The following is a 6125-nucleotide window of genomic DNA, read 5'->3' as shown; positions in this document are numbered from 1 at the left end:
TCCCACCAAAAATAAGCAAAAAACAAGCAAATAGAATGAGAGTGAAAGAGAGGAATGAAGGTATGCCTTGCCTTGCTTTTCTCTCAAGACTATCCTATACAGTTCACAGCAACTCAAATTCAGTTGGCCAACTTCATTACTTGCATATATACATAACGTGGGTTATGGTGCACTGCGAGTTGTGTGCAGGCATTTATACCACCAGGAAATCCTTTTATCCATGTTAATGGGCTTTGCTAGGCTGTGTTGCTTAATCACTGTGGAAACTCCTTCTTTCCCACCCAAAAGCAACAGATACCCAATTAATGAGGGGAAACAAGAGAGCTAGTTTTTCAAATTCTTTCAAGCTAGCTTTTGTGAAGGAACAATATTGGATAAAGCTATATGAGGGAGTCATTTTACCCCAGTTTCTGCTCGTGAGGGGGAGAAAAGCTTCTCAGCGTTATCTTATGAACACCTGTCTAGGTTTTCCCCATCCCCAGTAAATATTGAGAAATTAAAATGTTATACATGATATTAAATTCTAGACTGCAGCGATCTGATTTATTTCTTTACATCTGGATAATATAACTATGAATAATTAATTGAAAGAATATTAAATATATTTTAGAGTCTGGGAAAACCAGGTTGGATATATTGTTTTATGAATCAGTGTATATTATTTTAGGACACAGGAAAACATCAGTTTGCTCAGTTCTGTCAACTTATACAGTTCACTGTTTTAGAAATGCCAAAATCCCAACCTCAGAAAATCTCAAAAGAAGTACGCTGAGGACAGACAGGGCAGAATGAGGAGAAATGAAGATAATTTAGATCCAATTCATTCAATTCTAAAATAACAGTCCAATCCATGGTCCAAGATTAGACTATCTAATTTGCTAGAATACATTTTTTTCTTCAACTTGCCCATGGGATACCCAGATGGTGGAGTGTTTAGACTACAACATCAGAGTTGGAATGGATTTGGACCAATCTCTCTATCATTATAACTACCTGGTTGATGAAGAAGTTTGGAATTATGTTTGTATATTTATCTAATGCATGAAATTTTAACTCTGTTGCCTTTACTCCTTATTTCACATATTATCATCATTGAAATCATCATCACATGATTATGGCAGGAACAGAATTGGAAGAATAGTATTGTGAATGATACTAGGCAGAAAGAATCTAACAACCAAGCAAGCAGTCAGAAGGATTTTGTTTTCTTTTAAATAAACATTGCTCTTGATCCCTCTCTCTCTAGTGGCAAAAGTTGAGGCTTTTCAAATCACTGTACCTTTGGAATGCTCCAACTCAAGGGCAAAATTGCTGCATTGATATCAGCTGTTCTCTTCATCTATTTTTTAATGTGCACTTAATTTCATCTAATAACGTTGTGTCTTGGGCAGGGTATTATCACAGAGCAAAAGTTCTGCCTGTAAAAGAACTATACTTGCAAACAAAGGGAAGAAATATATTTATATATCCCATGGTGATGCAAATAATATTGTTGATGGTTCCCACTTCTTATCAGCTTCATCTCCAGTCATGGACGAAGAGACATAAGCAATCCTATATTATCTAGAATCTGTTCCAGAAACCATAAGATCTTTCTCCTTTCCCCCTTCTTTATTTTCAAGAAAAAAAGAGATTCATGCTGAACAGGCCTTGTGAAATGTTACAAAGACTTGTCATTACAAAGATATACTTTAATGCTGGTTTCAAAGAGCTAGTAAAAAATCTAGGACATTGTTTATCTATTGATTGATTGATTGATTGATGTATAGTATCCTTTAATTAGGAGCTCTGGGTCCTTGAATTCTTTATTTTCTTTTTCTGTGAGGAAGGTTAGGCTGAGAATGGAGAAATACATAATAATTATAGCAGAAATGGACAAAACCAGGTCTGAAGATGGGACATTAGATGTAAATGCAAGCATATTATTATTTGTGGGGGGTGGGATGAAAAGAGATAAAAGCAGAATTCTGGAAACCTTTTATGGAGACGAGCATCATAGCCATCTAGAAAATGAATAGGGGACTTCCGGTTTGTCGGCTTCGGCAGCGGCAGGGATTCGCGATACTGCGCGATCCCTGCGGTGCTAGCCGTCTTGGTGCCTCCGATCTGGACGGGTTTGGAGGCTGGGGCTGCCCCGTAGAGGCAGCCGAAGACAGGGGGATCCGGAGAGGGGCTTGGGGGTGTTGCAGACCCCCTGCCCAGCCGGCAAAACCCCCTTTTCTCAAGACGGTGGAGCGGCGGTCTGTAATGGCCGCCACAAAGAAGACGGCAGCTGGGTAAGACTGTGCAGGAGGAAGAGGGAGAAAGTTTGTGAAGAGAAAGTTTTTCTTGGCTGACCCAGGACTTTAAGACGTACCTAACATCCTGAAAGCTATGATTTTTTGAATGATATTTTGTTTCCAGAGGAGAATTTCAAGCGGCAAATTCGAGGTGCTGAAAAGGAAAGTTTACTCTCCTTCCCTATGGAATCAACAAATGGATATTGAGAAACCTGTCTTTTTATAGAAGGTAAAAATTTGGCTTCTTATGATAAGTGGGAAGGGAGAGGACAAAAAAAAAATATTGAGATCTTGTTGGAGGAGATGCCTTGAAGATTTTGAGACTAGAAATCAATTGCAACAAGGCTTTAAAATACAGATTGGGCTTTTCTTTTCTTTTTATTGATATTACCCCAGGAAGAGAAAGTGAGAACTTTGTGCTTTGCTTGGATTGATTGATGACTCTGGGACTTTGGGACTGTTCTAACTTTTGAAACATCTTGGTTGTTTTAAGAAAAGGAAAAAAAAAAGAAAAGATTTACAATGGCTTTACCTGTTGATGAACTTAGAAAGGAATATGGAAAAATAAAGAAAGAAGGCAAGGACGCTGTGAAAGAAGCCTTTCATTTTTTAGAAATGGCGCTTGCTATTTATCAGCAAACACAACAACAGATGGAGAAAGAAGAAGAAGAAGAAGAAGAAGAAGAAGAAGAAGAAGAAGAAGAAGAAGAAGAAGAAGAAGAAGAAGAAGAAGAAGAAGAAGAAGAAGAAGAAGACGCCATCTTTAATGAATCCAAACATTTAATTAAGAAAGAAAGAAGAAAGAGAGGAAGGAAAATGAAGGACTTAAGACTTAAAAAAACACCCAAGAAAGAGAAAAATAAGATGCAAAATCAATACAATGTTGGAAAGCAAAAGAAAAAAGGAATACAACAGAGAGGGGAAGCTAACAAGGCAGAGGTTAGGAGGGGGGGGGTAAAAAGGTCAGGTGGGAAAAGAAAGGAAGGGAAAAGGGGGAAAAAAGCCACAAAGGTTTGAAACAAGATGGGAAAAAAGGAATTTTTTTAGGGACAAAGGGTAATGTATAATTTTTTTAAAAAAAGAAGATTCTGCAAGGTACATAAGATGGTATTGTAGTATTTGTATTAGAAATAAAAAACTAGAATGTTATAAGAATTAATAAAAGATTAAAATATTGAAATGTTTAGTAATGATAGACTTTAAAATTTAATAAAATATTAAAGGGAATGTTTAGAATATTGAGTTTAATTAAAGAGTTTAATTGACTATTGTGTTGATGTTATTATAAACTTATTACTGTAGCATTTGTTTTTGAAATAGATAATTGGAATGTTACAAGATTCAATATTTAGATTTATTATTTAATTATGTATTTAATTATTTTGGATTTATTATTATTTTTTTCTTTTTAAAAAGTTAGTAGGTAGAATGTACTAAGCAGAATCAGATTGGGTACTAGGCGTTATTTTAAATGTTAATTTAGGGGGACGATAGAAAGGCATCATACTCTGATTAGTGATTCCAGGAGAAATTCTTTTTTTTTTTTTACTATAGGGAATGAGATAAATGGATAATTTGGGAATGGACAAAAGATACAAGCACAATGACTTAAATTAAAATGAATTAAATAAAATAGAATTAAGAAGAGTGAAAAGCGGGGAGAAGCTATATAGAAGATATAGAATGGTAAATAAGATAGGTAATGGTATATAAGATGAGCATGAATTTAATTGAAGTCCATAGAGAGAGAGGTAATCTGGGGCCAAGTTACTTTCTTAAAAGAAGTTTTATGTTTTTGTGTTTTGTGTGTTTATGTCTGTGTGAGAATTAATAAAACCTTGGAGGAATGTTGGATGAGAATAACGGTAACCAAGTCAGAGAGAAATGAAGATGATAACTATAAATTGGATAAATATAGGAAAAAATAATAATAATAATGAAATTGAATAAGAGAAAAGAGAAATAATGAGAAATTTCCTAAGAGATATTTATATGTTCATATGGAAATGGTGTAAAATAGAATTATGTTGTATAAAATAATGTTTTATTCGACTTGTAAAATTTATAATGGAAAGAGGTTTTATGTATTCAATGGTTAATGATGGTTTGTTTGTCTTTAAAATTAATAAAATTTGTTTCAAAAAAAGAAAAGAAAATGAATAGCATATTAAGATGACAATATTCAATTGATAGCCTTGATTAAGTAAAACAATATGAATCACCAGAATAAAATCAAATTTAGATAAGATAACCTTTACTGTCATTTTTCTGCATAAAACAATGGCACGCATCAAAATGAAATTCTGATATCCAGTCTTGAAAGAAAAATGCCAAATGCCACCCACCAAACGTTACCATCCAGAGGAGGAGGAAAAGGAGGAGGAGAAGGATGATGATGATAATAATAATAATAGCACTTATTATTAAAGATTGATAGTTTATTATACACATTCAAAACACTGTAATTAACAGTTTGCCTTATTGGGACAAAAAGAATGATTTTCTCAACAAGTCATATCACAGTCACAGGTACCTTCAGGGTAGGCTAGAAAACTGATAAAAAAGATAGGATTAAAAGATTTTATGGGAAAACACTTTCCCATGTATGAAAAGCAGCGTACATAGCTTTTAAAAATATATAGAAGGTATATTAACTTCTGTTGCCAAGAGTTGGTTCATTTGGTTTGGACTATAACCAGGATAATTGTATTATAGTTGACAATAGTTTTAAAGCCTGATTGAGATAAGCTGTGGCCTACTTGCTGAAGGATCAAAATGTAAGATAATTTGTTTTCCTAAGACACCTGTTTCACACAAGACTGATGAAAAACTATCTTTGAATGTATGTCGCAGCTTCAATATTAGTCAAGAAAAGGGTGTTCCCACGCTTCTCACACCACAAATGAATCAGACACAAATATATAATTTTGGCAATGGCATATACCTTTTTTTTTTCAAATATGCTGCTATTTAGATAACCAAGCAGCCCAACTAATTTTTTAATTCAGATTGTTAGGAACTATTGAGTTTGCTTATTCAAATACCTGCTCTGCAGAACCCATAGAAAGTTAATTTATCTTTATAATGTATCTGCCACTTTATTGTTTACTACAAGAAGAAAAATTGAATTACACATAATTAATATGAAAGTTATTGTATTTTGAATACAAGTATAAAAATCTGCAGTGGATACAAGCTAATATACTGTACTTAATTTTATGGAAATTTAGGGCAAAAATTGTCAGTATAGTTTGTGGTACTTCTTATCTTGCAATTAATATGCTTATCTTTCCATTAATTATTCAGAACAAATCATAGAATATATAAGTGCAGAAAAATAAGATCTAACAGCAAATGTCTTTTGCAAAAGATGTATCCCTTATTATCCAAACACCCTTATTAGCGTTATTTGTTAATTGGTTAGTTTATATATTCATGTGTATCATTTTGGGAAAAAGCATCTTTCCTATTAGATAGTCTACCTCATCTTCTCTACCTTCCTACTGATTCATCAAGGAAGTTGTATGCTTGAATCCATAGCTTTTGTTTCAACTTATCATCAAATAGAATATAGCATATTATTTATTTTGAATCATATTATTTACAAATTAGAAAGATATTAAAGGTATAAGCATACTTTAATAGTAGGCTTAAATATGAGTCTTGGCCCTGAAGAAGACTATTAGTTTCTACTGCTTATTTGCTACTGTAGAAAAAAGAAGAAAACATGTAATACAAATTATGAAAAACCTGCTCAGCTCTTGAAAGTGTGATTACAATGCTTCATTTTATTGCCAACACTTCAAAAGCTTACTAACAGGACTTTATTCTTAAAAAAAAAAAAGA

Source organism: Notechis scutatus, chromosome 5 (genome assembly GCF_049901735.1).
Source record: "Notechis scutatus isolate UNSWTSFEM ecotype Mainland chromosome 5, rNotScu1.2, whole genome shotgun sequence".
In the NCBI taxonomy this organism is placed as follows: Eukaryota; Metazoa; Chordata; class Lepidosauria; order Squamata; family Elapidae; genus Notechis; species Notechis scutatus.
This window is presented reverse-complemented; position numbering follows the sequence as displayed.